Consider the following 21729-nt stretch of genomic DNA (forward strand, 5'->3'; position numbering starts at 1 on the left):
CATAGTCCTTTTAAAAATAGATACTCTCCTGTATATGATGCATAGCAAGTAAAGTGGGATACTCGAGTAATTCATATTAACTTAGTAGCCAACATGTAAATGAAGCCGACTTCAACAACATGAAGTTACTACGCGCCAGGCACTGTTGTAAGCTTTACAAATATCAACTCCTTTAACTCTCATACCAACGCTACTGCTATTCCCACTTTACAAATGAGGAAGGTAAGGCGCAAGCAATCTAAATGTTTTTCCTAAGGTCAACCAGCTGCTAAGAGGTAGAACTAAGATTTGAACCCAATATATCTGGCTCTGTAGTCTTGGGTCTTAGCTTTTATTTTCCCCACACCTGTGTCATTCTGCCTTTTAAACTGGGTTTTTTTAACCAGATGACACGGGGATGACAGCAGAAGTTCATGTGCTGTTCTACATCCTCCCACAATACCTTCCATCCAGAGCCTAGTTCCCCGGATCTTCTCAGCTTAGAACTCCCTAATCAGCCTTATTGTCCTACTCTCAGAAAGTAAAATCTGAAGAAATATTTTATGTTTATTGGTATATTATAGATACATAATCTAGAACATTCTACTTACCAACTCTTTTATTTTTGAGTAAACATTATTGCTGATAGAGATTCTCTTACTGCCAATGGAAGAACACATTGCTCCTTCTTTCCCCCCACCCCACCGACCCAGGAATGTATCTTATACAGCAGTACCTCCCCTCCCATGAACCCCACTGCCTGGACTGCCACAGTCTCTCGGCAACTCAGAAAAGCAAGGCTCCTCTACCTGACGGACCAAGCAAAAGTAAGGGAAAATTTTTAAGTTTTCCAGAACTCTCTCAATTTCAAATGCTTTGTTACATCCACAAATTGGGGGATAAGGAAATCCATATCCAGACTTGGACTTAATTTTCATGAGTAGATATTATGAAAATACCATTTTTCATAATGTTTCATAATAGGGAGAAGAATCCACCCAGAGTCCTGGAGCTTCAGGAGGGCAATGCCTCCACTTCGCCACAGCTAATTTTCTGGACTTTCACACACTGATGGCTTCCTTGCTCCTCCTTTGCCACCTTTTCATCCTCATATCCATGCCTTTCCTGGCTTCCTTCCCTCCATCCCTCCCTCTCAGACTGGAGGCAGCCAGAGGTGACTGGTGTCCCCCTGGGTTGCTCTCCCTGCCTTAGTGTACACTGCCTCACTCCAGGTGTGCGAGAATGGCCACTGAGTCTATGTCATTTACTCTGTTTAACCATGAAATAGACTCTATTGGATTGGGGGTAAAAATATGCTTTTGAAGCAGGAGTCAGTGGAGGCCCATATTTACAGGACATTTATTGCTGCCACTTTATGGAGAAAATTAGTCTTTTATGTTTTCAGTAATGATTCCCCAGGCCCTCTTTTCAAACCGGCATGCTCATAAATTCCTTGTTTTTATAGCAGGGCAAAAATGTGTTACAGCGTGCTCTTCTTCACTTCCCAGCATTATCCAGCAGAGGATGCAGAGGCGTACTGGCGAGAAGACAGCATGCTGGCCTGGCCAGGATGCCAGCAGGCCGTTGGGCCCCCTCTGGATACTTCTTCCAGGGGCAGAGGCAGTGCTGTGTAATTGAAGGAGCCTGTCCGGAGAGCACACATTTCTTAGAAACACAGTTGGCTCTAAAGAGAAGAAAGCCCAGGTATTGGGCAGCGAAAGCCTGCTCCAGCTCTCGGGGGCTTTGCTGGAGTTGAAGGAAGTGCCAGGTGCTGTTTGAAGAGAGTTCTTTCACGCAGGACGTCTGGCCTCAGTACATCCCATCTCTAAGGGAGCCAGAAATAACCTGGAGAAGGTTCTCAGATAAAGCCAGCTGTAAATTGTGTCCCCCTCCCAAGATGTGCTTTGCAGAACTAGAGGACTTTCTGTTTTAATGTCCGATAGCCTGGGCTTCCTTTCCACCTGGTTCAGCACTATGGTCTGAGTGATCTCTATCACCTTACCCCAACTTAGTCATTTTAGAGTCCCCAAAACATAACTCAAAGATACCAGCTAGAGAAAATAAAACAAGAATGCTTTATGCTTAAAAACAAGTCAAGTGCCATTTACTTAAAAGAGGATGGGGCAGTGTTCAGCGGGAGACTATTGAATTCTTACTTATGGTCATTCTTGTGCCTTTGAGCTAATATGAATAACAGTAATGCTACAAATGTGAGAGATGATGTTGCCTAAGAATTAGCTCTTCTCAGAGAGTAATATTTGAACACTCGAATCACATGGCAGTTTTGCTAAACTGCAGATATGGGTGCAGCAGGTCTGGAGTGAGATCAAAGATTCTACATTCTGACAAGCTGCCAGCTCCTCGTTCTAAGACCCTGCTCTGAGTAATGAGGTCTTAGGTAGAGAGCTCTGGCTGTGGAGTTGAACAGATTCAAACTTAAATATGGTTGCTAATTACCCTCAAGGATATTGGGTAAGTTCTTTAAGCTTTGAGCCTCTGTTTTTTCACATGATAAGAAAAGGAAATACTAATATACTTGTGCATCTTTATTCTCATAGTTGATATCAGTTTCAGGTGAAAATATATGTGAAGGAGTTTGGAAGCTCTGAAATGTTTATATAAATGTTAGTTATTAGTATTGATTCCTTTCATCGATACTGTTTTATGTACTAAGTTACTCCCGGATTTTGCTTAAGATGAAAAGAAATGCCTTTGCAACATATTGCAGAGACAGAATAGATGAGGAAGAAACTCCAAAAGGCTGGTTTTTTTTTCCATCACCCCCTCAAAGGCCAGTGATAAAACAGGCAGAGACAAATCACCTGTCCTGTTTTTAGAGACTTTTGGTGGAGGAAAATTCTGCCACATTTCTTGGTAGGCTGTTTAATCTCAAGTAGAAGAAAGCATTTCTGGGTTGAGTAATTACTAGGTCTACATGATCCCTATAACTGGTGGATTCAATAAAATTATCAGTTGTGTCTTAGATTTGGTACTGAGTAAACATAATGGCAAGGAGACAGGTTGCATTTTCTCTAATCTCATTGAATAGATTCCATTTTTTCTAATCTCATTGAATAGATGCTGTTAAATTAAATAGAAAAACCATGGGCTTTAAGGTCACATACAACGAATTGAAATCTACAGCCCACAGCTTTTTAATTACGTTGATCCTAAACGAATTGCTTGACCTGTCTGAGTCTCAATTTGCTCATCTATAAAATGGGACTAAGAATTTCTATCACATACTATTCTGGGGGTTATTCAAAGAAATAATATATAAAGTTCCTGAAAACTAAAAGATAGCCAGTATATATTAGATTCCTCCCCTTTGTTCTGATCCGTTCCAGAAAACAAAGAAAAATTATCAGTTTATTAAAAGTATTAAAAATTAGTCAATTTTTAAAATGCTTTCTATGTACCAAGAACTTCACTAAGCACTTTAAAATAATTCTCTTATCCAGTCCTTACAACAAGCCTTTTAATATTATTATTCTCATTTTAGAGATGAGCAATCTGAGCTTTAGAGAAAAATTTTAGCCCATTGAATTTCAGCCACTTATTACCCTCAGGATACTGGGTAAGTTCTTTTTATAAGACTATAACTTAGTCCAGTCCCCCCATGGCCAGCAGCAATGCCAGGACGCAAGGTCCAGAGGAAGCTAACTGCAAGGCCTTCACTCTTACCTATGCACACCTGACTTTCAGACTCCCCCGGAAAATAACCATTCAGCTGGAGGCAGCTCACAATTCACTGTCAGCCGCTCTTTTTTCCCGTCTCAGGACTCTCTTATGTTACTGTCTAGCATGCAAGCTGGCGCAAAAGATGTTACATTTGGGAGTTGATCCCATAGAGCACTGCCTGCCATTATTAGTACAGCTTTGTGGAAGAGCCACAGGCCGAGCGACATTACAACAGGGCGACTAAAACAACAGATCTAGAAAGCAGGGAAATGATCAATTTGTCAGTATCACCCTGCATTCCTCCATAAACATTGCATATAAATATATATATTATATATAGTGTTTTTTAACTGAATGTATGGAAGACCAAGTTGAAGGGAAACTTTTAACCATATGAAACACAATGACTAGTAGTCTCGGGCCGTTTTAAGGTACAGGATTTGTGTTTAAATAATAAATCTTAGAACTCCTTAAATCTTCCTCCCTCCTACAAGGATGACTTCACCCAACTTTCCTCTTTTCAAGTGACATTTAGGAAGCAGATAGTGAAAGTTTAGTTTTAACAGGGGTAAATTTTTACTATCACATGGATGGAGAAACTGATGTAGATACAGGTTGATTTGACATCATGGAGGTCTCAAAACTCTGTGATTGGAAGCACAGAGACTGGTGGCTAGGTGCCCAGACTCAGAACTCCAATTCCTGGCTACTGATGGATCACTTGATTGATTGATTGATTACGCTAACATTTATTGCAGGTTGATCATGCATCATATACTGGACTGAGTAACATATTTTACTTCATCTAATCCTTTATAAAATGTTATGAGCTAAGTGTTATTATACCAACTTACAGGTGAGGAAACCAAGTGTCAGAGCAAATAGGTAACTCGCTCAAGGGATAGCTAATAAAGTCACCTAACTCCGACTGATTTTGAAGGCTGAACTTTTAACCACTCTATAACAATGCTCTTGGACTCCCTCCTTTTATGTATTTTCCTCTATTTTCTCAAGCTTATATGAGGCTGTAATACTCACATGTGATTATGAGCATAGACACACACACACACCAGATAATAGTCGCAGTCACTGTTTCAGGCTCAAAATAATATATTGATCTGTTTAGCTTTACTCTTATCCCCATCTGGTTCCTAGGTGATATATAACTACATTCTATTACTGCCCTCGACTCCCAAACTCTATAAATGCACTAACAGTGAAGCACAAGTTGAATCAAGGAGTTGCTTGAATAAATTCTATGAACTCTTATAAAACTTCAACACATCACAGTTAAGTCCAATGCACAAGAGCATCCCTATGACAGTCTCTTTTTCCATCATTTACATTCAAGAGGGACCACCCCACCTTACTTATCCCTGTGCCATTCCCGCTTCCTTTCTTCATTTGACCCTCTCTGTAATATAATTTATTGTGGTGTAAAAATTGTTCGTCTGGGACTTAATACCTGAAGTGACACCCTAGTCCTACTATCATGATGCCACCTGTGTGACTGTGAGCAATTCACTCACACTTTCTGAATCACAGTACCTTTATCTCTAAAATGGTGCAAAAAAAAAAAAAAAAATCCAGACTAGCTTATGGAGAAGGATGGTGCCAAAAGCCTAATGAAAGAGTAGACATGGAAATGCCTTTGAAAACTCTAAAGGCTTCAGCTATCTACCTTTACTATGTGTGCCAGGTGTTAACACTAAGAAATTAAATGAAATTTCTTATTTAATAGTCCCCAAAATATTGGGAAGCAGAAATTACTACAAGTGAGGAAACTGAAGGCCAGAGCACTAAAGTAACTTACTCTGAACCATACAGCTAGAAAAATGAAATGCAAGCCTGTGTTTGTTGTACTGAATAGCACTTGTTTCAGGAATAATCACTTCAATCCTACCAAAAATTAAAAATAAATAAAGGAAGAAAGGAAGGAAGGAAGGAAGGAAGGAAGGAAGGAAGGAAGGAAGGAAGGAAGGAAGGAAGGAAGGAAGGAAGGAAGGAAGGAAGGAAGGAAGGAAGGAAGGAAGGAAGGAAGGAAGGAAGGAAGGAAGGAAGGAAGGAAGGAAGGAAGGAAGGAAGGAAAAGGTGAAGCTGTCTCCATTTCTACTGCCTGGTGTTTGTCCCGAAGTACGGTTGGTTCACGTCAAGGTTAGGGTGACACCTGAGCATCAGGCTTTTTGAAAGTTCCCAGGTAATTCCAATGTTCAACCAGAGTGCTAATCCACTGCCTGATACTGGCAGAGCCTTACAAGGAAAGGGTTGACCAGTATGCTCAGATCTAGGCTCTGAATGCTCCCCTCCCAAGTGGTAGGCAAGGGGGCAGGGTGGGGTAGGGGAAGGGAGAAATCACTGAGAATTGATGGAATCCAATATTCATTGCTGCATTTTGAATGGCAACTTTCCCAGCAGATACATTACCAATCATGTCCCAGCCATAAAACATAGAGCTCTCATTTTCTCAGCGGCCTTATATACTCTGAGTGCTTTTCAGCATTATTAACCTCCATGATCAAAATAGATAGGGAGGCTGAAAGCCAGGGAAAACCTCTTTACATCTTTTGAATTGCAAAGCCACACAGTGAGAAAGAAGTCAGCATGTATGCAAACATTCCTTCCTGAGTCAGACAAACCCAGAGCATGAACAAATTCACTTTGTGGACATAATAGATTCAGGAGGACCACAGATTTAAAGAAATAAACTTGTGATAATTAGACTCATTGCCATTGATATAACAGCATGATTTGTTTGAACACCGTTCTATATAAACGAGGCCATCTCAGCTTTTCTTAGGCACATTTCTATGCCAAAATGAGGGTATGTGGAGCTAAACATCACTCATTTAAGACAGCCGGGATCTAAACTCCACTCCTATCTAGGTGAATCACAGAATTGGTAGAAGACAGAGCTCACTTTCTGTTGGGGAAATCAGAGAAAGACAGATAGTTGCTCTTCTCCCAGGAGGCTAGATTGTGGCTGTGTAAATTGGCATAGCCAATCAGATGCTCCCACACCATGCTCCCATAGATCTTTAAAGGAGTGTGGGATCTGTCAGAGATTATTCATGGTGGCTGTGGTAGATTAGAGGATCCAGAAGCAGAGAAACAAGTGTCTAAGGGAGACAGAATGTAGCAGCATGAAACGAACATTCACTATGGTGCCAGCAGCAGTGGGGAGTCCCCAAATAGCAAACAGAAGTGTCCCCGGCAGGATCATCCCATGACCATGCCTCGGCCATTTCTTGCCTCCCTTGATTAATACCTGAACTTGTTGCCCAACCTTCCTGGATTCTGTTACCCAACTGCCTTCCAAGAAATTCCTCTTTTCCTTAATTTAACCAGAATAGGCTTTGATTGTTTCCATCCAAGAACTCTATTAGTGTAGGGTAATATAAGAGGCTCTAATTGCTGCTCCTTTAACTACTGGTTATTCAGAAGTTATCTACATGATCTTATACCTACAGATGTTAATAATATGGCAATGTCTAAATACTAACCTTTCTTCAGCCCCTAATCCCATACATGCAAAATCCAACTCTGTGTATGTTTCCTTCTGTATTCTTGTCCACCATTGCGAGAATTTTGAATGCAGTATACACAAGTGGTAAGTCACTCAAGTTATGATTTAAGGAGTAACAATTAAATTCTTAGCCTGAAGAATGGGAAAAACGTAGTGTACAGCCTCACTCAGAGGTTATAAGAAGGATTAAGTTAAGCAGCGTAAAGCAAGCTGTTGAAGTACCAAAATTTAGCATGCCATTTTTTGACTTATAGATAACCCTAAACCCTATATCTGTCCTATTTGGTCTTTGGATGCAGAACTCAAGTGTACCACATCCAAACATTTTTGTCTGACATCTTTTCTGCAGATGGGGAAATAAAATGTTTTGATCTGAAAGATGTTTTCTTGGTAACTGAATTGAGGATGGGATAGGAAAAGAAATCCAACCCTCATTTTTCAGCCTTCTGCTGTGCTATATACGTGTGTCAAGCTGCATTTCAGATTAGGAGTCCATGGAAAAGGTTATCACTGATCAGCCAAGGTGCTAACGTAAATGTCACCAAAGGAGTCAAATAGAGAGGATACAATAAAACCTAAACCAGTAATTTTCAAGCTAAAGACCATCTACTTCATGTCCACAGTCCCTGATGATCTCTCACTCCCAGAGTACTCAACTGTCTCGACTCATCATCCACATGGAACAAATGGCCCCTGATTTAGAAGGATATATGGGACAGTTGAAAGAATGTGGGGTTTGGAAAGAAATACACTTAGGCTTAAATAGTGCTATGAGCTCTATGACCTTGAGCAAATTCCTTAACCTCTTCAACTCTTAGTTTCTTCTTCTGTAAAATGTAGATACAAAATTATATACGATTTGCCTAGCACGGTGCTTGGCATATAGTTAGTAAAAATGGTTGACCTATCTAAACAGGAGGCTTGAGGAATGTCAACATGTGTTCATTTATACAAGACACATTTATTGTCTATTCATCATGTGCAAGGTTGTATGTATATATATAAATAATAATAAATAATAATACAAAAATAAATAAAACCCAGAATCTGATCTCAGGGAGCAGTTGATTATTAAAACATTGGCTAGAGTTTACAATCATCAGAAACATGTAATACAAGTCCACTTTTCCCCATCTTCTCAGAAAAAATTCTTTTCCCCTCAAAAAAAAAAATATTCAAATTACTCTCCTAAAAATTCAGTAGTGACTTTTTTCTAATTGCTCTATAAGATTCAGCTCAATAATCCTCTTCTCTTATAATACCTCTTCTTAAATCCTCCCTCCCCACCCCCGGGCAGTAGTATGTTACTAAATGTTTAATAACTGGCTCTCTGCAGAGGAAAAGCCCTAGACTGTAGTGTTTGCCGGTTTGTGAAGTGTAAATACTCCCACCCTGGCTGATTTTAAACTACCAACATGAGATCACTAAACACAGAGTTGGGAAGAGATATACATTAGTCAGCTCTCACTACTGATGCAACTGGCTGCTACACACCACTGTGATCACCTGAAAAATCAACCATTCTTTTATTTGTACCCCACTACACTTGGCACTGCTCTATCTAATGCAGTCATTTGGTTATGTGCCTATCCCACCTGTCTCCAATAAACTGTCAGTTCCTTGATGGCAGGAACTTTACCAATACTTTACTATAACTCCAGCATTTGGCATACTCCCTGGCCTTCAGTAAGTCCTCAGCGAACGCCTTTTAAGTGAGTAACATCACAGGAAGCTTCCATCCTCTTTGGCACTCCTGCCCTCTTAAAGAGATAATTACCCGGTCTTATTAAGCTCATGAGGTTCGTTCTCGGCTTCCCAAACTCCTCTTTAGCTTCTCAGCATTCTTTCTAACTCTTCCCCTTTCCCATCATGAAGTACAACCAGGAAAAAGTCTAGTAGCAGTTATTAACACTACAAAATGAATTAACTGTCTTATTTCCACAAGCATGCCATGCCTTACCTCTTGCTAGGCAATGAATAGTTGTCTTTAATTAAGATCATTGCAATGGCAGCAGGTAGAAGTAAAAATTTGATGGCAGCCATTTATTTTGTATGTATGTAAAAACAGCCTTATAGAAATCTCCCTCATGAAAATGACATTTCAGTATTATTCTCAGAGTCTCAGAAGCTTGTGACATTTTGAAATTCATAGTATTTTAACCTAAATTAAGGCAAACTGACCATTCACTAAATTTGTCCATACTAAAACATACTACTTCAGTAAGTCACCAATTCAACTTACTCCTCTTTTTAAAGGCTTACCAACCACACAGTGGTCCTGAAATTCTTATTTTAACCATCTCAGCCAAAACACAAAATTGTCCTCAAGCGTGTTTTATTTCATATAAGAGCTATGTCCCTGAAAAATGGAATCGGATATTAAGAATGCTAAGAGAGATCATTTTTCAAGGAACATAGGTAGAAATAACAATAAAGATGATTAACATTCTAACTGCCCGCCATACGCCAGTCATTAGGCAAATTGCTTTATGTAAGTTTACGTCTTTACAACCTTCCAGCAGAGCAACAAAACCATTGATAATGTAAACAATTGTTACTTAAATTCCTCTGTAACTTGAGATTGTTTTATTTTGGATTTTCCTAAAGCAATGTTGTCATTTCAGAGCTCTGGAGCAGGAGGACTGAGACCATGCAAGCCTTTGTGTTTTTGTGGAGGATACACTGTACATTCCACTCCTCAACTAGCAAGAGCCAGGCCAAGCCCTAGGAAGCATTAATTTAAGGCATGACACAAAATAATATCCACATGAATGGATTATCTCATATTCAATCACATTTGTTTCAGTATTTATTTAATTAAAAACACAACTATATAATAGCAGTCTGTACCTTCCAAGATCCATGGCCTTATTTCCTTCTGGAAGCGCTCACCAAAGAGGAAGTTTAAGTACTTCTCTTCATAGCCAAATATATCCTATTTTCATTACAGATGCCTGAGTGCATAGACATTCACCATAGCCTTATTGATAATTGCAACTGATTAACCACAATCTGCAATAGAAGGAGGATTGAATGCTTTCTATTAATTAACATAGTCAAGTCAAGGAAAACAGCCTACATGAGGAATAGCTTGTATAAAAATAATTGACTCATTAATCTTAACCATATGAACATGTTCACATTAGCAAGGTCAGTTGCTAGAAAGGATTCAAACTGGAATAGCCCATTCATGCAAGTGTGATTTTGTAGTTATTTCATTTAGACTAGTGTGGAATTCCTTAGAACAGTGAAGGATTTCAGAAGGACGTAGTCACAGCAAAGGCAAAAGTTCATAATGGCAATCTTAGCCTCACTTTTTCAAATTGTCAGGGCATTGTGGGGAGAAGCCACATTCCAATTTTTATTCTAGCACAAAGGTAGCATCTGCACCCCAAAAGCAATCCCATGGGCACACGCTTCCTCATACTGGGATACTGTAGCTATAACCACCAGACGTACCTCAGCAGCAGCAAAGCATGCCTGCCAGGGGCAGTGAGCCAGACACACATTGCATCCTGGGGACCATAACCGGTTGGGAAAGGGGATTTGGGTCCGGGAGCACTTAAGCCTGGAAAGCAGTCATTTAAAATAATAACCAAAGGAAGTACTTCCTCACACAGCAGGTGGTAAACATGTGGAACTTGTTATTCCCCAAGAGGTGAACAAGCCAAGAAATGTAAATAGGTTCAAGAAGGGTTTGGAAAAATTGCAGATGCCCAATCTCTCACCGGTTGTCAAAGAGAGGTTCGAGGGGTTTGGATGCGTTCCCAACTTTTAATGTTACAGAGGCAGCTGCCACACTCCTTTACAAAACATCCCTGGCTCCAGCCTGTTCAAATGAAATATTTGGTGGAATGAACCATTAGATAGACCTAATATGGCATCTTTTGCTCTTATAGTCTTAAAGTAGCACCAAGCCAGCACCAGAGCCCAGATTCTTTGATACGTCTGTTGATGGGCGCCTTCAGAGAAGCCCATCAACAGAGGTATCAAAGAATCTGGGCTCTGGTGCTGGCTTGGCTTCTTTAAAGCTGGGTGACTGCAGAAAAATCTCGAAACTTCCATGAATCCACCTGTGGAATGAGCTTGATTATATCTCTCCTCCTTCATAATAACATTGTAGTGATGAGATAAAGCTTTCTAAACTATAAAGTGCTCTGAATATCAGAGGGTAGCATTTTTTGTAATCCAAACAATCTTCGACACCTCATGGGCAAATCCTAGAAGTGCCACATCCAAAAGAAACAAAAATCAATTCTGAAAATGCTTAGACAATTATGACAAAACTAACATCTAAAGGGTTCTCTTCTCTCACTGCTCCACACTCTATTCATCATCAAAGCTGCTACAAATCTGCTCTCTCTGTCCCCACCAAGCTCTAGACTGCCTCTCCCTGTCCCTCTCCAAACTCCTTTTTTAAGCTTTATTTGGAAAACCAGTTTAGTTTCTCTTCCCATCTCTCATTGTCCCCATCAGCAAAACAAAGCCCAGGATCTGAACAAATTATCAGAAGGGTATCATACCTCGGGATTTTTGTATGTTAATTTTTGCCCACCCCTCCGGAATTATTTCCAGACTTAGAATTCATTGATATGATATATAATAAATTTTCACTGTTTCATGTGAGAGGTGTGTCATATGGGAGTAGGTTTAGAAGTCAAACATCTCAAATCAACAAATGCTCTCTCAGGTACCTGCTTATTCTGTGGACACTGTGGTAGTGGTGAAAGTCGAGGAAATCCATGGCACCTCATAAAGGCTACCATTCCTGGGGATCACCAAACATGGTGCTCTTTGATGTCATTATCACATGCGATAAGTAACTTTTATGAAGTTACTTATCCAGCAACTCTCTGACTTCCTCTGATCAAAGTATAGTGAGTATTCTAATTCAGTGACTTTGGACTAAAAAAGAATCAGTGTTTGAGTCTTATGCCCACAATTTAAAAACAGTGAGACCTTGGACGAGTTATTTATCCTCTGTGGGCTACTATTTTCTCATCTAAATGGAGATCAAAATATGTATACATCCCAGTAGGGTTAAATGACATGATGTATATAAAGCACATGTGTGCTAGGCCTGGCACAGAGTAGGTACACTATAAATGACAAATGTGACTGTCACTGGTCCTCTGAGGTTCCGCATAGATCTATACGGTGCCACAGAAACTGGGAGTGTGCTTGGTGGCATGAAAACACCAGCTGCTGCAACTTACACAAAGTCATTCCAAGTGATGTGGGAGATGACTACCCAGGGAACAACCAAATAGCTGACTCATTCTCCTAGCGTTCCACCTCAGCTGGCTGTTCAAGATGCTGGAAAACTGCTTCTGCTCCAGAGGATCCCATAGCCTGGCTCTTCCCCTGGAGTCACTGTGGCAGGTGGTGTTTGTCTTATCTTCCACAAACTATTGTTTTCTTCAAGGATCATTGCTTGTCCAAGTCACGTATTAATTTCTTAACATTCTGTCAAGGTCTCCCTACGATTGTTATAGGCTTCCATGTAAGTAGATCACTCTGGGCCTATTAAATACTGTATTTGCTTAATGGCCAAATAGTTTCTGTATAAACATGCTGCGAAAAGAGATATTATCAATGAGCTCGGTGAGGAGCCCATGACTCTCACCCACATCCCTCACATACCAGGAAGGACAGAAAAATGTCACCATACATACCCATCAGGCTATCCTTTTACCCAAATCACACAATCTTTAGATCTTCCAGAAACTAAGCTTTGGCCTTCATTATTTAAATAACTCAGAAATTATCATTTAATAGTCTCTAAGAAAAAAGGTAATTATTCCCATTGTATCTACTGTTGTAAAATAGTCCATGAAACCAAAGTCCATTTTTATTTCAGGAGCAATCAGATGGCATGTAAGAAAACAGTAGGGGTGAGCAGGGATTTGTTTCACTATCTCACAGCCATTTATATTGATTTTTCCCAAGTTTGTACAAAAGAAAAGATTTCCCAGCTGAGCCGAGATCAAAAGTGGCTTATTTAACAGGATCTTGAGAATCCAGGAGGCCAGCTTGTTTAAATACCTTTAAGAATCTACCATCTGATTCTTTAAACTCTGTGTTTACAAAAGGGCAATCAGTTGGGGGAAGGGGAAGCACAGAGCAGAAGCCATCTCCTAAAAGGCAACACTAGAAAGCCCCGTGAGACATCTCGGGGAATCGATGTACCATTGCTACAGCTGACAAGTCATGCATTTCCTGCCTCTCTTCTGCCTTTGCTGCAGGCTTCACGGCCACTCGGATGGAAGTGAGAGACCTGCGCAACAGGGAACACTGTAAACATGAATCGCTAGGTGTCCTGGGGGAACCTGTAACCTAAACTCTGTGGAAAGCAGTTCCACTTTGAGAAGTTGGATTATCAAAGAAGACATTGAGAGTGTTGCCAAGATAACAACGAGAACAAGTTTAAATGATTTATATATATATATAACAACTTCTACTGGAACATCAGAAAAAATCCATGACCCATTGGATGAAGAAATGGCACCAACATGTAAGGATCATAGAGGGAATGGGGATGAGGATACGACAGGTTTAAATTCTTCAGTCTCTCCAAGCATTCGGTGAGTCCACACTATATAGAAGATACTGTATTAGGCACTCGGGAGCAGAAGAATACAAAGGTGGAGAGAACATTAAGACTGTACCGAAGTAGCTCAAGGGAAGGAAGACAGTAATTAGAGAAAAATTGAAACCCACATAGCAGACTTGTTAACAGATTTAACAGAGATATAAAAAGTCTTGATGTACTAGTGGAAAACTTTGTGAAAGAAATGGAATTTAAGTTGGGTTTTGAAGATTTGGAAGAAAAGGAAAATGGCAGAGATGATTCTGTAGTTTTTATATTGGTTGCCTGCGTAGATAGTGATGCCATTCACTGGGATAAAGCAGCAAAGGCGAGCAAGTTCTAGAGGCAAATGAGTTCAATTTGAGATGAACATGAGGTTTCTCACTTCATCCATATGATGATATCCAAAGGATATTTGGAAATTCAGGTCTCGATCTTGAGAAACCTGGTCAACGCTCTTTCTTGGGTACTGTGTGTGTGTGTTTGTGTGCGTGTGTGCATGCGCATGCAGAGTTGTCTGGGCCCACACCTTTGATAATGCAGGTGACTTGGACACTTTTGCTTCTTGTATGTCAACTCTTGTAAAGCTATAGCCTTTAGTTGTTATCCTCTGACGTTATGCTTTAACCTGAGGGAATTCACATAAAAGATTATATCTACATTTTCAGAGCTGTGGCAGAAAAAACTATTAAGATAATTTTTGTCTTGTATTGGCTTCTCTAATAAGCCTGAAAAGAACTTAGAAAGTAACCCCTCACCACTTCCTAAAAGGTCTGCCTTCTCTGAGTCTGTATTCTAAGGGCACAGGAGTCTGGGTTGGCAGGTGAGGGAGATTTCACCATGGCTTTAGTGGAGATGGTCACCTGTGAAGGCTGCTTAGTAGTCTGTTCTACAGAGAAGAAACACTCAGCAGGTGGGCAAGCACTTGGGTTTTTCAGCAGCAGGTCTCCAGGACTGAAGACCTTCGGGAATCACAGCAATTCCTGTAGGGCTTCTGTGAATCCAGTGAAAGATGCAAAGAGCTTCCAAAAAGACCCAATCTTAGCAGGTGAGGATAAGAAAGAAATATGAACATAATCTGTGTATTATAAATGCCATTTAAATGGAAGCCGTTATTACTACTCAAACGCTCAATGCCACCTCACCGTTAGATACTGCTCTCAGGAAAGCTTCTTATCTCACATTCACACAAGGCAAACAGAAGCCAATACAGAGCCCCCTTGGGTTTTGTGTCTTAAGGTTGAGTTTCTGGCATGAATGAGTAGGTGGAAATGTGTGGGTAAGGGCATGTGTGTGCACGTGTATGTGGGAATGTGTAAGGAACAGGTGGTGACTCCACCTTGATTAAGAGCACAATATGACTGCTGGTGCAGCTAATCGTGGAGGATCTCCCAAGGGCCTGCCTTGTTCAAGCTCAGGCCACTGTGCAGGCACCATTTTTCATTTCACAATGATGCAATACATATAAATAGACATAACTTTAACAACAGTAACTACTATAGATATATGTGGGTATATACATATGTAATACAAAATATATATACATATATTTTTATATATCATATAATTATATAATAGAATGCTTTTTTTCCATTTCGTTTCAGATCTTTTAATAAGGATCCTGGAATTCTTGTTTTAAATCCACTTGCCATTTTATTGTAAGTGGGTAAGGGGTGTGTGGGGGGGTGTTGTGCATGTGTGTATAAGAGAGATTTGTGTTCTATACTTCCCTAATGGCTGTTATGTCTCACATCCTTCATTTTGCTTTTAGAATACTATGTGCTTCCTAAGTGGTACTTCCACTTTAAAGTCTTTATTTTCTGGTAGTTATACTTTCATAGGGAGACTGACAAAGAGAGTCCTTCTCTAGCTATGGGTTTCCTACAAAGCACATAGTAGTATCCTAAAGAAAAAATGAAGAGTGTGAAATGTAACAACCATTAAGGAAGTATAGAACACAAAAATTTCTCTCTCTCTCTCTCTCTCTCTCTCTTTCTCTCTCTCTCTCTCTCTCTCACACACACACACACACACACACACACTGCACACTCACATGCACACACATGAACTCATTCCCCCACCCACCACTGCTCATTTCCAATCAAATGGTAACAAGAATTCCAGGAGCCTATCAGAAGACCTGAAACAGAATGGGAAAAGTAGGCCACCCTGCAGCTTCCAGCATTCCCCGGAGAACTCCATGTCTTCCGACAGCAAGCATGTCTGCTTCTATTTCTGACTCTTCCTTTAGGAGGCCCCTCAGGGCTTGACTGCTCTGTTCCAACAGTATACAACCCAGGGCATTCTGGCAACTTGCTCCAGTTTCCATATTAGACTCAGCATTTGTGTATCGATACGCTTTCCCCAAAATTCATTTTCCGTCATTAAGAGGTCTGACACTGGTAGCCACCCTGTTTCCCTCTTCCTAACCAAGGTCCATCCACTCACTATTTACACTGAAAAAAAAAATAATTACAAAATTTACAAACTTTAGAATAAATTATGTATCCATATAAAGAAAAAGGCGTTAATGTTTCCTTTCACACTCACCTTATCTTGAGTTTGAGAAAGCTCTCTCAGAGTTCAGAGGCTTACGATAAAGCCAAACAGTTATACTGTCCCTCTGAAAGACAGACATCTTACTTTAAGAACAAAATAAGAGACACCCCTTGACTGAAGAAGGATCATTTACTTCATTCGTGGAACATGTGAACTCACGTGTTAATCTGTACTTAAGGCTTTTTTCAAATCTAATTTTATACCTATCAATCCACCTGTCCCTCAATAAACCGTGTGGGGACAGGGCGTGGGATATTGCTAAGCTTAGCTCAGAGGTGTGAGGCTGGACAGGCAAAATAGCTGATGGAGCAGAACCTGGCTGAAAAAAAAAAAAAAAAGCCCTAGGCAGGAGGAATGGGGAAACCCTGCGGATGGTACATGAAGGCCGTCCTTCCGGCAAACCGTCCAGGGAACCAGCCACACCTGGATTCACAGTCAGTGTTCAAGGGGCTAAACAGCTGATTTCAAGTTTAAACATTCACTGAACAAGCGTTTCATGGAGAAAGACCTCAGGACCTTAGCAAACCAATCTATCTTCCCATCCTTTCTTCCCTCCGTCCTTCCTTTCTTCTTTCTTTCCTTCTTTTTTTTTAATTTAGTATTTGCATGTCCCTAGTTCCATAAAGGTTTGTATTGGCTTCTAAGGGAAAAACAAGCCGATTTGACACATACAATAGGACCATTAAAATAAGGGTAAAAAGAACAAAAGATGTGAAATAATGTGAGAGTGTGGAGAGATCACTGTAGCAGAAAATCTAAGCACACCACATGAATCACAACTAACCTATAATCTAGCTCTACAGACATAAGGAGTTACACAACACTTATTAACTAATGAAAATAAAGCATAACCTGCATCATGGAAAACAAAAATTTAATGTTGAGAAGAAAGTGGAGACTTATTGTATTCAAATTGAAACTCACAGTTATTGAATATGACTATATGCCAGCTGGCTCCTCACTTAATGCTCACAGTAAGCCTACAATATGGTCCTTATAGTGCCCTTTTTACAGATAAAGAAGCAGGCTCTGAGGAGTAGAGTGACCTGGACAGTAAGCAACTTCATGGATAATTCATTCAATGACTACTTGACACATGCCACAAAATTGTTCTTTATTTGGTCAAAGATCTGAAAGAAAAGTCACCAGCAATACCAGGTTCTTCAAGAACCAGCTGATGTCACAAATGAGTAGAAGCTCCACTTGAGAAAAGAAGAGACAAGATGGCATCAAAGAACTCTTTAGGCCCTATCCATGAGTGTGACATATCCCAGAACCAACTTCAGAGCAGCACTTAACTATTTTTGCTATTGTATAATCACATATCCAGGAGTAAAATCTATGAGGCTAGATAGAGCAGGAAGAAAAGTCTGTGAACTCTCTGGAATCCTGTTCTAAATTTTGCTTTTCAGAGCGGTGGAAGGCAACTGTCAAGTTTCAATCTGTCGTGTGCCAGGTTCCCTGGGACTTACAGTAAAAATGAAAAAATGATTTCTCAGGCTTCTGAAGGTAGTTGAAAATGGGGAGCTGGGTAGAACCTGATCAGGTCTGGTGGGTCAGCTATTTTGCTGCCATATGTCTCTTTCATGTGATAATTTATTTGATCTTCATGGCAATCCTGGGAGATATATAATATGATGATTTTCAATCCCATTGTGTGGATCAAAAATCAGAGACCATGAGAGATTAAGATTTTGCCCATGAATTGGTATACTCATGGATCTCCTGGTGCTAAAGCCTGTACTTTTTGCCCTACACCCCACTTTCCCTTCCAATAAAAAACACCCTCCTAGAGAATGAAGAGCAGCACTGTGTATTGTGCATAAAATCTTATTTAAATTGATTATGTGTCTGAAGAGCTATATGCCGGCCTGATAACAATTTGCCTTCTCTTCCATATTCTCTGATCAATAACTTATGGGCCTCAGAATGCTGACTTACGTAACAGAGCAACTAAAAATTCTGCAATTAATTGTATACTTGTGCCATGCTTCCTGCATTTCTGCTATTGTCTGGTTCTGATTTTCTACACACTGTTCCAAAACTGGGACTCATGCAAAATCAAGCACCTTCTTTGTAAGTTTTACCCACCTCCCCACTCTCAACTACCTTCAGAGGCCTGAGAAATCATTGTTCCATTATTGCTGGAAGTCCCAGGGAGCCTGGCACATAGTCTGACAGGTTGAAACTTGACAGCTGCCCCCACCACCCCTCCGAAAGGCAAAATTTAGAACAGGATTCCAGAGAGTTTACAGACTTTGCTTCCTGCCCAGGCTTCATAGATTCTGCTCCCGGATATAAGATTAAGCGACGACTGAAATTCCAGAGTTCTGAAAATATACTGTCAGCTGAGATGACAGAAAACAGATGTGTGGAGCTTAGTTTCTTATGGTGTCTGGTGGAGGAGTTAAAGATTTTAACAAGGGATGAGAGCGGGAAATAGGAGTGGAAGAAATAGAGGTAAAGGCTATGAACTAGCTGCCTTGAAATCTTGGTTTAGAAGCAGTAGTTAGAAAATTGTGGTGATATCATATTTTTTTTGTCCTGTTAAACAGTTGTAAAATTTTAAAATCTAAGACAAAGGATATACAGAATATTATTTGTCATTGACACCAGGTAGACTATACTATTGTGCTCAGAACTGGTTTGAAATTAAGAAAACCTAAATTTTTACCCTGTTATGACTGGTCTAAACAAATGTGAGGAAATCTGAGTTCAAGTGCTTCAGATTTCTGTCTAATAGAGTAATGGAAGAGGTACAATATTTATTTTTAAAACACAAATTACCTAGGCCTTATCCATCCAAGGATATTATAACAGTTATGGTGATGATGACAATTCGAATGTCATGGACTCCTGATTCTACTTGTTACTACAGGACCATGGTCTTCCATGAAATAATTCCTTATTATCTCATCTGCTTTTGAGAGTTCCAGGAAAGTCTTACATGTACTCACAAATCAGGCCACTCTTACCACCTCTATTGCCTCAACTGCCACATCGGGGCCCTCAAAGTACCAGACCTGGGGGAACAGATGGCTCTAACTCCTCTGCCATGCAAGACCTGCTCAGAGGAACTAGAAGCAATATTGCTTCTGCCTTCTTCTTCCTCCTGGTGTTTCAAGTGGAATGACTTTGTCATATTTTACCCACATTCCTTTACCTCCACAGAATCAGAAATGAATTCCTGAGATTGGGCCAGAGATAGCTTTGAGTGGCAGCCTTCAGACTGTAACCAGAAAGCCCCTTTTCTCTGACAACCAATGCTGGATTATAACAAAGCCACGTTCACCATACCAGTGCCCTCTTCCCAAGAGGTTCCTCAGTGCCTTAAAAAGATAGACTTCTAGCAAACTTACTCAAACTCATTAGATAGTCATTCATTTAACAAATGCTTACTAAGTGACTACTGTGCACCAAAAATAACTGACTCTCAGTGTTCTAAGATATTGGTTCTCTTTAGACCCTATACAGGTCCTAGGAATATTCACTCCTTCCAAAATGTAAGAACCCGCCAGTGGTCACTGGTAACCACAAGGTTGTGTTTCCAACTGTATCATCATCTGAATGCATGTAATGTTATTCATTCCACATTCAAACTTCTCTTTTCTAAAAAGGTACTCAAAAGCCCATAGGATAGCTGTACTTAGAAAGATACTATAGGCTTTTGAGGAAATAAAGCAATTCTTCCAACAAAAGTCTCCTCCGCATCAATAAAGAAGAAAGAGTAGGCATTATTATTAAAGTACAAATGTAAGACAGCACCAAAGTAACTTGAAGTCTGGATAGAATTTCACACAAATTTATACAGTGAAGTGGAAGAAAGAACAATGACAATTTCTCTTCTCTTCTTGAGAGATAAATGGATGTACCTTGTAACTGTCTCCCGTACATCTCAGAAGGGATAATTTATGAGGTATGTATTTACAGTTCCAAGAGTCAAAAGGCCTGCAAACTTACATTGTAAAATTGAAAGGTTGGACCTCTTATTGAGTCTATTATGTTTTTCAAGGGGGCACCCTAAGAAAGGGAGGGTGGGAAGATAGTCACATATCTCCTTAAAAACAATTTCATTATTTTACCTCTACAAGGCTTGAGGGTACAGGATATAAAAAGGACCCACATTACCAGGTTGGAAATCACTGGATTTATATTAGCATTGGTGTGGTTCTGTGCAGGATATTTTACACAGGGTATTTGTAGACATACTCACAGATATTTGTTTCCACAAAAGAGCACATTTGCGTTCAACACTTATTTTATCTGCAAGTTACTCACTGTCATCAACCAAAAGCAAATCTCAATGGGAAATGATGGTTGGAGAAAGAATTGGGGGATATGGGCCTTAACAAGCCTTGGAAAGACAAGAAGTAACCACACAAAAAAAAGTAGTTTAGAAAAACATTGAATACAAATTTTGCTGGTTTCATAAACTTATCAAGAATCAACATTCCATTCGATATGTATATGTGGCATATATCTCAAATGAATAACTATTTATACTCTTTAAACTAACATTTTCTAGTAGAAGAATTTATTGAAGTAGTAGTTAATGTTTTGGTTTTTCATTTTGTTTTCATTTTTCTGTTACACAAGAATGAAAAGATGTGAGAGTTATGTGTAATTTGGTCTCAGAATTTTCCTCTGGTCACTTTTTCCCTCACTTTAATACATTTGTAGGATCCAAAGAATTTGCTTGAAAGCAACTTTTTTTTTTTTTTTCAGGATTTTGTAGAGTCTGAGAGGATCTCTACCTCCATTGCTGCTTGAGTCAGCCAGGAAGTTCTCAGTATAATCACAGCATGGTGTGGGGAGATAGCAGCTTCTTAACTGCAAACAACAGCTCAGATCCTGCCTTTTGAGAAAGGAGCTGGACCCCTGTGAAAGCTGAATTTCCCATGATACACCCTGAATTAGCTAGCACTGGAGCCAGAAGCAAGGCCAAGTCATAACATCTGCAAAAATGCATCAGTGGAGAGTGTTCGGTTTTGTTTTGATTTTTGTTTCTGGCTAACACTAGAAATAACACTTCAGTAAATTTCAACCCTCATTTTGACTCTTCCATTACAATTTAGCGTAACAGGAAGTCCACCCAGGTCTCTGCAGGAATAAATAGGCTCCTCGGTTCAGACACCCCACAAATTGGACCATCTCAGCATCTTCTGACTTGTGTTTTCTTTGCTTTCAAAAGGCAAGCCCTTCAGTTCCAGCTGCAAGAATTATTAGCTAAAGACAAGCTGTGCTGGCTGATGAGCATGGCTCTGCTGGGTCCCCTCTCACCTCAGATAATACTAGCTGAGCCAACATTCACCTGGTGGCTTTCCCTGGTGTTGAAAGGGAAGTCAGAGGGAGGGTTTCTGTATCAAAAACAATCGTTGAAATATTTTTTAAAAACAAA

General features: G+C 40.0%; 1 long non-coding RNA gene across 2 annotated transcripts; it reads left to right on the plus strand.

Moving 5' to 3' along the window:
- Positions 1 to 2284: 2284 nt before the first annotated feature.
- Positions 2285 to 21375, plus strand: LOC112485011. 2 transcript variants are annotated; one of them, XR_003048345.1, is made up of 3 exons: positions 2285 to 2451; positions 13429 to 13767; positions 21057 to 21375. It is a non-coding gene; the product is annotated as an uncharacterized LOC112485011 (long non-coding RNA). The 2 variants fall into 2 exon arrangements; XR_003048346.1 differs by lacking the exon at positions 21057 to 21375 and adding an exon at positions 15377 to 15559.
- The last annotated feature ends 354 nt before the right edge of the window (positions 21376 to 21729 follow it).

This window comes from Pteropus alecto, unplaced genomic scaffold (assembly GCF_000325575.1).
Source record: "Pteropus alecto unplaced genomic scaffold, ASM32557v1 scaffold95, whole genome shotgun sequence".
Taxonomy (NCBI): domain Eukaryota; kingdom Metazoa; phylum Chordata; class Mammalia; order Chiroptera; family Pteropodidae; genus Pteropus; species Pteropus alecto.